The sequence below is a fragment of the Armigeres subalbatus genome, chromosome 1 (genome assembly GCF_024139115.2).
Source record: "Armigeres subalbatus isolate Guangzhou_Male chromosome 1, GZ_Asu_2, whole genome shotgun sequence".
In the NCBI taxonomy this organism is placed as follows: Eukaryota; Metazoa; Arthropoda; class Insecta; order Diptera; family Culicidae; genus Armigeres; species Armigeres subalbatus.
This window is the reverse complement of record NC_085139.1, coordinates 167424386-167434628: the sequence shown is the minus strand read 5'-3', so window position 1 is coordinate 167434628 and position 10243 is coordinate 167424386. Positions and strand designations below refer to the sequence as shown.

Below are 10243 nucleotides of genomic sequence, written 5' to 3'. Positions count from 1 at the left end.
CCTTAACAAAATTTCGATGTAATTGGGAATTTTCAATGTAATATAATATCTAAACCAACGTAATATTACACTGAAAACAATCTACACGATCATGCTACTGTTTTCACACGTGAATTTTCACCACTTGGCCAGCATACACTATAAAAAAAATACACGAGAGGACCGTGTGTTCTACACATGGATTTGCGCATGTTGTCAAAGCCAATCAATATCACGTGTAAACCACATGACATCGCTCAATCAAAACTCAAAATTTTTTTGTAAACAAACCACACGGTATTAACGTGTAAAACAAAACGAATTCGGTTGCTCGACTTGTCATAGTCGTTTGTTTAATATGTGATATCTAATTATAATTGTATTGAATTTCATTTGAATTGTGAGTGAATTTCGTGTTTTATTTCATATATAATAAATAATAACCGGTGAATAAGGTTCTTATTATCCACACAGATCATAGAAATTTAAGTTACCTACATCCAAAAGGGCTGCTGCCAGAGAACGTGATCGGTTCGGTGCTGATTCCACAGATGCCACAGCAGATCAGCCAGTTTTTCCAGAACAAGAAAATAAAGTTGAAATATTGATATATAATATATGTTTATGTATTAAAATAATGATTTTCAACCCTATGACGGAAGTCGCATTCCGGATGGATTAAATTAAACGAAAACAAATTAAAAAGAAGTGAACATTTTTCTGTTGTTTAATTACAGTTTCAAACTATATGGATATAAAACAAATTGGGAAGTTCTTCGTAGATTTGTAGACGTTCATATTTTTTTTTTAAATTGGTTGAATCAAACATTATACTTGTGTTTACCTAGGATAGTAATTTAATTTGATGATCTTCACTTTTTTCGTTTATTTATGTGTTTCATAAACAAGTGCAATTTAATATAAAACCAGTTCACTACCGATAATAACTGAAAAATGTTGCGGCCTTTTCGAAAGATGCATGAACATGTGCTTTTTTATTGAAATAATGACACATGGAGGATCGTCTGAATCGTCTGATTGCATACTCAAATTCTTTCGAATCAATTCATAACATGTTTTAGATAAACGTATGACATCGTGGTGTATCAATTATAGAATTTGCTATAAACATGGTCATTTGAACTGAGTTTGTGAAGAACATCTCAGTGATGTGAAATGCATCAGACTTGATGGTGTAATTTGGAATGAAATATCAACATTTTGAAACACACGAATCGAACGTGTATTTGTTATGGCTATTCATGGATATGCATATCATATAGTAGTGTATCAATAATGAATGTGGATATTTACATTGACATTTGAATTGAGGATGTCAAGAACATTGTAGTGATGTGGATTACATTAGACTTGATGGTGTAAGCTTATTGAAAATATTCATATTCCGGAAAACATGAATCGAACGTGTATTTTTTTATCAGTGTACTGAAATAACGTGTAAATCCAGTCCCCAACGTCAAAAAATGAAACGTCCATTGTAATAGAAATCAATGAAGAAAGAAAGGGAAAAACACGTTAAATGTGTATGGCTTTTGCATAAAATGGCAGAATGCTTCTCGAGTATTTTTTTATCGTTTATAAAAAGTAAATAGTAATTCGATTATACTAATAAAACACTTCCAAACTGTCGACCTAATTAACATAATCATTTATTAACAAAAACAAATAATTTCTTCAGACATTTTATACAATCATTCTATATTTTCTGCTAATGCAACGCATTTCCCTGGGTTTATTTGACTCTGGGTAGCCGAAACCTTGGCAATTTGTTTCGATTTGGTGCCGGATAGAAGTAAAATAGAGAAATCACTCCATTTAGGCGATGGCGATTTGGGGGTACTCATCTTTTATTCGCGAATTATTTATTCCGATTATGAAGCTTAAATTAATCTGGAAATACAATGAACTTGAACTTTAGATTAAACACATATCTAAGTTTACCTTACCTGTATATTTGTAATTGAAACTTTGTAAACTTCTGTAAACGAACTTGTAAACGGACACTTCTTAGCGACGTCATGTTTTTTTTTTTCACCACAATACATGCTACATTGAATGATGTCCAAAACACGTTAGAATTACTAGTGTTTACCAGTGGTATCAATTCATATTAATTTTTTGTGACTTTAACGTGGATTGCTAGTGTAAATGTCGGTTAGCAAAACACGTTCGATTCACATGGAAAAAAATATTTTATGAGCGTGTGGAATATTTTCAGTGTACATCGCTCTCAAATTACACAGAATTAGAATGACCATTCATCATGACGTTGAAACTATGTAATATTCCATTATTTATTAAATTACTGAATATTACATAGAAATGCATGCAACCAAATGATTTCATATGTTTGTGTAAGATTACACAACAAAAATATGTAATTTTGTATTCAGAATCAATGTGATATTAAAACTCGCAACACTGCCAAACAACTTTGTTTTGCAGTATTTGTTTTTGCCATATTTGTATTTTGCCATATTTGTTTTTACTTTGTCGCGGTTTGCAATCGCTTTGAATTTGTTAATTTTTTGTGAGTTTTGTACAGTAGCCGTTCGATAACTGCAAAATGTTTACTTTTCAGTTAACGAATGCCGTTCGATAACTGCAATGCATTCTAGACGTCAAACGATTGTCAATCGACGTCAGATGCAATAAAAGTGCATCTAAATGTGCAGCGCAATGCAGCTGTCATTGAGTCTGACATCAGTTTGAAGTTTAGCGGTCCGATAACTGCAAAACTGTTGCAACTATCGAATTGCAGTTAAAAAGCATTGCAGTTAAATGACTTGCAGTTATCGAACGTCTACTGTACTTTTTTGCCCACTTTCTTAAATAACATTTATGTGTTTACTCCTCAGCATAATCCCGGAACAACGTACTGCCATGGGATTCCGGAAGCCATATGGGAAAGATCGTCGAAAATCAGCTGTTTTTTTTTGTCACGAAAAAACATTCACGCTTGCTGTCATGAAATTCCGTTCAGTTTATCGGTTGCAGTCATTCGACCAGAATATTTCTTATAATCTCAGGTAAGTCCATTAAATTAGATCCACGGAATTATTTACAGAACCTTGAAATACAAACATAAATAGGGGGCATAAGACCAAGGGGCGATCAACTGTATGAATCGGTTGAATTGTAAATACTTGCTTCCAAAAATACTTTGAAAAATACTTGAAAAATACAAAAATTCTTTTTAATACTTCAATTTGAAATAATTCATCAATACGTCGACATTACGTCAATACGACTCTAAATACAATTTTAATACCCGATTATTACGCCGACTCGACAGAAATACGTCAATACCTGTCAATCAATTTGTTTATTTTGACAGATATGGGATTGTTGTTAAAAAAAATCAGGCGCGCAAATATCTCGCAAAACCATTTAATCTTGGTTTTAATATTTATTGTAGATTCAATCGAAGGACAGATTCAAACGAATTTTCGCTTGGGGTGGTTTCAAACCATACCGCTCCAATCTAGGAAGAATTTCCATGCATTGGACTTATACAGATCCTACTACAAGCATTCTAATTATTGTAATATTTGTAATACTTCGTTTGATGCATCCAAAAAATATGTTTAAAAACCATATTTATACATATTTCATAAAACTTTTTAAATGCTGACAATTATTCACAATTTCTAAAGCACGCGTAATGAACCCTTCTACACGTCCAGATGCCTGGCCGGCATCTGCATCGGAAGCAAAATCAAGTGGGGTGGGTAGACTGTCAAATGAAATCAGAAAAACAGTAATGAACATGCAGGAACATGCCAGGGATCTTCCGTACGCGATACTCCAATGCGAGCGTGACCGAAAAATGTCAATTTCAAAGGCAAAGCTCTCTCATTCTTTTATCGACCGACAATTCGAACATCGATTAGATAGACCGGCAATTTCGAATCGCCAGGCCCAACGTACAATATTAACGACTCGGGTACTGCATCAAGAAGAATGGGTACAACCTCGGGCACAACCGACCTGAACAATTTCTTTTGAAATACTCCCAAGTAACCATAAAAGTTTCTTTAAGAGTACGTTTTTCGCTTAAGCAGCTCAGTGAAGCTGATTAACCGAAAAACGTACTCAAAGAAACTTTTGGTTACTTGGGCTGTAGAGGTTTTTGCTTGGGTTTTTGGGGAACCAATTTCTTCACATTAAACAAAATGTGATTCACATTAAACAAAATCTGTGGGATTCGCTCGCTAACATGCAAATTTGTTGTGCGAACAGAGTTTCAAGACTCAGTAGTCATTTTAATATTTTTCTATAGTACTCCACTGCAGTTTTGAAGGTCTCCAACACAAGAAACTCCAGTTCCAGATCGTCTTCCTCTTTTGAAACCACATCGTAATGCAAAAGTCGAAATGAAAACAAAAACAAAAATACCTTGAACCTTGCCTTCAACATTACACGAAAAATACAATTCAAGTTCAAAAATACCCGAAAAATACAATTAATGATGAACTTAATACACTACAATACTAAAATACATAAAAATACGGAAATACACAAAAAAATACGGAAATACAAAAAAATTCCTCAATACGCCTTTTCAATTCAGGCAGATGAATCGTAAATACACAAGTTGACAGCCCCTCGCATAAGACATTCTTCGTCGCTCAAAAAATCTCAAACACCCAAAAAAATCTGCACGTTGTTTCCACCTGAAAAAGTACGTAGATTTTTTCCACCTGAAATTCACGTAACTTTTACCTGATTTGTCGTTAGAATTTTCATTCTACGTGAAAATCAGGTAAGTTCTACCTGAGTTTTGGATAGTATTCACCGGACACGTAAGTTTCACCTGAATTTTCTGAAGCATTTGCAGCTACGTGTGTACGTAAAATGTACCTGAATATTCAGGTGGAAACAACGTTTGAATTATTTGGAGTGAAGATAACGCTGTGGTGCCTATTAACCGATCTACTTTTTTTAGAACCGCTCTTTCTATGACACTACCGAGGACACCCAATCTACGGAGACTACGGAGGTCAACGACGGCCAGTGAGTGATGGAGGAAACAACTCGATAGTTCACTATAGGAACGGTGCTGGTACTTACCGGGAAGAGCTGGAATCGAACAACGACGTATTATGTGATTCGAGTGATCAAGCGATGACAGGTTCCAATGAGCAAAATCTCTGCTAAAACAAGCTCTGATCAATATGACGGGCGACCTCATCCTGTGTTCCGGATTTTCAATCGTTTAATGGACTAAAGGGTGTATTTGCCATCATCGCTTTTAACAATCGAGGCGACGCTCACCACCACACTTCACCAATGTCTAGGATGATCCGGACCGGACATGGTTTTGAAAATTGTTCACACATCGCTACAGCAGACACAAGCTTTCAGGCGTAGTTTCAGACTACCACCAGATGGATGCAACACGGTATGTATTATTGATTGAGAGCTATTTTTTTCCACTGCAAGTGTTACCGCGAAGAACTACCATCCGATGGAAATCTGTTCCAGCGGGAATCCGTTCAGAATTTTGATGATAATAGTTGTGTAATTCCGGAGGGAATCCTTTCGGATTATCGATGGAAATCTTTTTGAAATCTCGATGAGAATCCTTTCGGTATCCCGATAGGAATACTTGCAGGGATTCCGATGAGAATCCTTTGGCAGCTTTGATGAGAATGATCCTTTCGGGATTCTTATGAACATTCTTTCGAAATTGCGATTTGAATCATTTTAGGATTCCGACGGGAATCCCAAGCTACTGACATCTTATTGTTTAGCCCAGCGCCAGATTGTAGCCAGGATGTCCTGGCCTATAATTTTTTTCATACTGCGTTTCAATGATGACAGCGGGCTACGTCTATTGATGATGATGACACCGGCTCGGGGAATCCTTTCGGGATTCCAACGGGAATCCTTCCGGAATTTCGACGGGAGTCCTATCGGGATTCCAACGAGAATCCTTTCGGAATTTCGAAGGGAATACTTTCGGGATTACGACGGGAATCCTTTTGGGGATTCCAACGGAATGCCGTTCGGGATTCTGACGGAAATCCTTTCGAGATTGCGACGGGAATCCTTTCGGGATTCCGAAAAGAATCCTTTCGAGATTGCGACGGGAATCCTTTCGGGATTCCAACGGGAAATAATTCGGGATTCCAACGGAAATCCTTTCGAGATTCCAACGGGAATCCTTTCAAGATTCCAGCAGGAATCCTTTCGGGATTCCGACAAGAAGCCTTTAGAGACTTCGACGAGAATCTTTTTGGCATTTCGACGGGATTCCAACTAGAATCATTTCAGGATTCTGACGTTAATCTTTCGGAATTCCGACGGGAATCCTTTGGGGATTCCGACGGGAATCCTTTCGGGATTCCGACGGGAATTCTTTTCGGGATTCCGACGGGAATTCTTTTCGGGATTCCGACGGGAATCCTTTCGGGATTCTGACGGGGATCCTCTCGGGATTCCGACGGGAATCCTTTCGGGATTCCGACGGGAATCCTTTCGGGATTTCGACGGGAATCCTTTCGGGATTCCGACGGGAATCCTTTCGGAATTCCGACGGGAATCCTTTCGGGATTCTGACGGAAATCCTTTCGACATTCCGACGGGAATACTTTCGGAATTTCGATGGGAATCCTTTAGTGATTCCGACGGGAATCCTTTTGGAATTCCGACGGAAATCTTTTCGGGATTCCGATAGGAATCTTTTCGTGATTCCGACGGAATCCTTTCGGGATTCCGACGGAATCCTTTCGGGATTCCGACGGGAATCCTTTCGGGATTCCGACGGGAATCCTTTCGGGATTCCGACGGGAATCCTTTCGGGATTCCGACGGGAATCCTTTCGGGATTCCGACGGGAATCCTTTCGGGATTCCGACGGGAATCCTTTCGGGATTCCGACGGGATTCCTTTCGGGATTCCGACGGGAATCCCCAGGTAACCATTAGCACTTTATTTCGCCTTTTCGGCTATATAGGGCTATTATAGAGCTAGTATGAAGTTTGTTACCCAAGTAACACCAAGTATTACAATATTGCACATATATCAATCACAAATCGGCATGCTAAATGCTAATTGCATTAGATCTGTTTTAACGATGTGTTGGTGCATTTATTTATCAACTGTCAGACAACGATACTCTAAATCAGCAGTACGAATGCAGCGATGCATTACTGGTGCTTTATTTCAACATGCCAAAGTAATGAACCATTATTTCGGTCTTATAATTGCCCTTTTCCACTTTAAGTCAACTTTTTCAAGCATATATAGCTTCATGGTTACTTGGGTAGCTCTGTGGTAGCCTTATAGTCGCACGTATGGCTTATTTTAATGCTTATGGTTACCTGGGTCCTTTCGGGATTCCGACGGGAATCCTTTCGGGATTCCGACGGGAATCCTTTCGGGATTCCGACGGGAATCCTTTCGGGATTCCGACGGGATTCCGACGGGAATCCTTTCGGGATTTCGACGGGAATCCTTTCGGGATTTCGACGGGAATCCTTTCGGGATTCCGACGGGAATCCTTTCGGGATTCCGACGGGAATCCTTTCGGGATTCCGACGGGAATCCTTTCGGGATTTCGACGGGAATCCTTTCGGGATTCCGACGGGGGTCCTTTCGGGATTCCGACGGGGGTCCTTTCGGGATTCCGACGGGAATCCTTACGGGGCTTGGACGGAAATCCTTTCGTGATTCCAACGGGAATCCTTTCGGGATTCCGACGGGAATCCTTTCGGGATTCCAACGGGAATCCTTTCGGGATTCCAACGGGAATCCTTTCGAGATTTCAACAAGAATCCTTTCGGGATTCTGACGGAAATACTCTCGGGATTCCGACGGGAATCCTTTCGGGATTCCGACGGGAATCCTTTCGGGATTCCGACGGGAATCCTTTCGGGATTCCGACGGGAATCCTTTCGGGATTCCGACGGGAATCCTTTCGGGAATCCTTTCGGGATTCCGACGGGAATCCTTTCGGGATTCCGACGGGAATCCTTTCGGGATTCCGACGGGAATCCTTTCGGGATTCCGACGGGAATCCTTTCGGGATTCCGACGGGAATCCTTTCGGGATTCCGACGGGAATCCTTTCGGAAATCCGACGTCGGAATCTTTCGGAAATCCTCTCTGGATTCCGACGGGAATCCTTTCGGGATTGTAACGGTAATCCTGTTGGGATTCCAACGGGAATCCTACCGAGATTTCGACGGGAATCCTTTCTGGATTCCGACGGGAATCTTTTCAGGATTCCTGCGGGAATCTTATCGGGACTCCGGCGCGAATCTTATCGGGATTTTGATGGGAATCCGACGAAAATCCTGTCGGGATATTGACGGGAATACTGTCGGGAGTTCTACGAGAATCTTGTCGGGCTATCGACGGGAATTCCTTTGGAATCCGTAAAGGATTTCCAATTCACTTCAAAATCGTCAAATCCCAAATCCCTCCGGAATCCGGTATCCCAAAAAAAATCCATAGGGGTCCCAAAATGATTCCTGAAAATCATAAAAGGATTCCCTTTGGAATCTCCAAAGACTTCTTTTTAAAATCTCCTATAGTACCCACCCGCATAGTTAGAAACGGTAACATTACTATCTACCATATAATTCATAACTATTTTAAACCATACTTAAACTGCCTCACAGATAATCCAGAATAACCATACGTCTACACTACCCAAAATTGTTTTGACAATATAGAAAATGGTAATTTGCCAAAATACAATATGTGGAAAGGGCGGTTAAGTTATGTTACCATAAAAAATCGATCGTTTTCTCGAACAAAATTTCCCAGCTATTGTATGTCGTAAGGTTGATATATTATCCATTTTTGGGGAGTCAAACAATAAACCTTATGTCGAGGTTATTGTTGAATGATATTGTAAATATATATGCATCGGTACCCCTTGACCTGCGTATTATTTTTATGAATTTGATTTTTTTTTAATTTTCTTTCATAGAATTTGAATAATAATCATAGTTCGAAGGGTTGATACAAGCATAATTTTATTTCTGATATTTTTTTTACTGACTTAAACCAAATTTAGTGATGATATGGAAAAGCTAATATCATTCCAAATTTAGACGTACATGTTCATAATAGAATTAGATCCTTATAGATAAGGCAGGCATGAAGAACGTTTTTATAGAAGTCGATTTGAAAGCGAGCGGAGGACAATATTTATGATGGTATATATCGCACGATCTTCCTTCTGCCAAACTTCCGTAAGAAGGGGGAGGGAAGCATATCAATGTGGAAGCTGATATATCTCCGCTGGGATATCCTTCATACGGGAGTTTGGTCTTGAGTTTGGCAGAAGGAAGGTCGTGTGATATATGCCATCACAAATATTGCCCTCCGCTCGCTTTCAAATCGACTTCTATAAAAACAATCTTCATACCTGCCGTATCCTACCGGAACTATCAATTTTATACTTTCGCTTCTAATTCTATCATGATCATGTATGTCTAAGTTAGGAAGATGATATTGGCATTTCCATATCATTGTAAGTCTCTTAACTTTACGTAGAAATAATACTTTCACTGGCGGACAGTGGGAGATATAACGGAAAATTTTAGTGAATAGATCACAATTGTTCAGTACTGCTACATACCATTGAAATTTTGGAGCCTCCGGAGAATGCAGCTGCGAAGATTACATCAGGTCGAACGCGTTCCTTCAATCCACATTGTGGGTATATTGATTCAATCCTGGAAAAATAGACTAAACATATCATCTCTATAAAATACTAGTTTTATTATAATAGCATTTGATCTTACCCATGTTACATGGTTCTAATTGACACAGCTTTGTTATAGGTAAGCTGCAGCATTTTTAGTATTCAGGTTCCGCACTATATTCCAATTTTGGCGTCGCGCATGTCTGTAAAATTTACCATGGGAAAAAACTAACCGATAATATAGGTCGTAAAAATATCGCATTAACAAATTCTTACCTTCGTTCTTACCAATAAATTATCACATCTGCAGCAATATTTGTTTGAGGACCGAAGAAATCGGGAAAATGCGAACGAAGTAGCTGACTTAGGCACTTTCTCGAGAGCTAACAACAATGTTTGACACTTTGTTGATGGAGAATAACTAACCGTGTTTGGATTTTACGTGATATAGTTAATACATGTCAAACAACTAAATAATTGTTCCTTATAATCCTTCATTACCATTTGAACAATAAAACACACCTGGTCAACATTGTGATATATATTAACTGCATATATTGATGTAGATTAATAATTCGGTA

The 10243-nt window shown here is 38.8% G+C and overlaps 2 long non-coding RNA genes across 3 annotated transcripts; one reads left to right on the top strand and one right to left on the bottom strand.

Moving 5' to 3' along the window:
* The first annotated feature begins 2492 nt into the window (after positions 1–2492).
* On the top strand, positions 2493–5398 carry LOC134205519 (uncharacterized). Its single transcript, XR_009978149.1, has 3 exons — positions 2493–2530; positions 2859–3029; positions 4949–5398. It is a non-coding gene; the product is annotated as an uncharacterized LOC134205519 (long non-coding RNA).
* Positions 5399–9098: 3700 nt separating this feature from the next.
* On the bottom strand, positions 9099–10041 carry LOC134208255 (uncharacterized). Of its 2 annotated transcripts, none has more exons than XR_009978582.1 (3): positions 9939–10041; positions 9763–9865; positions 9099–9706 (listed from the first exon to the last, which is right to left on the bottom strand). It is a non-coding gene; the product is annotated as an uncharacterized LOC134208255 (long non-coding RNA). The 2 variants fall into 2 exon arrangements; XR_009978583.1 differs by having other exon boundaries at positions 9763–9890; positions 9939–10037.
* Between the last annotated feature and the right edge of the window lie 202 nt (positions 10042–10243).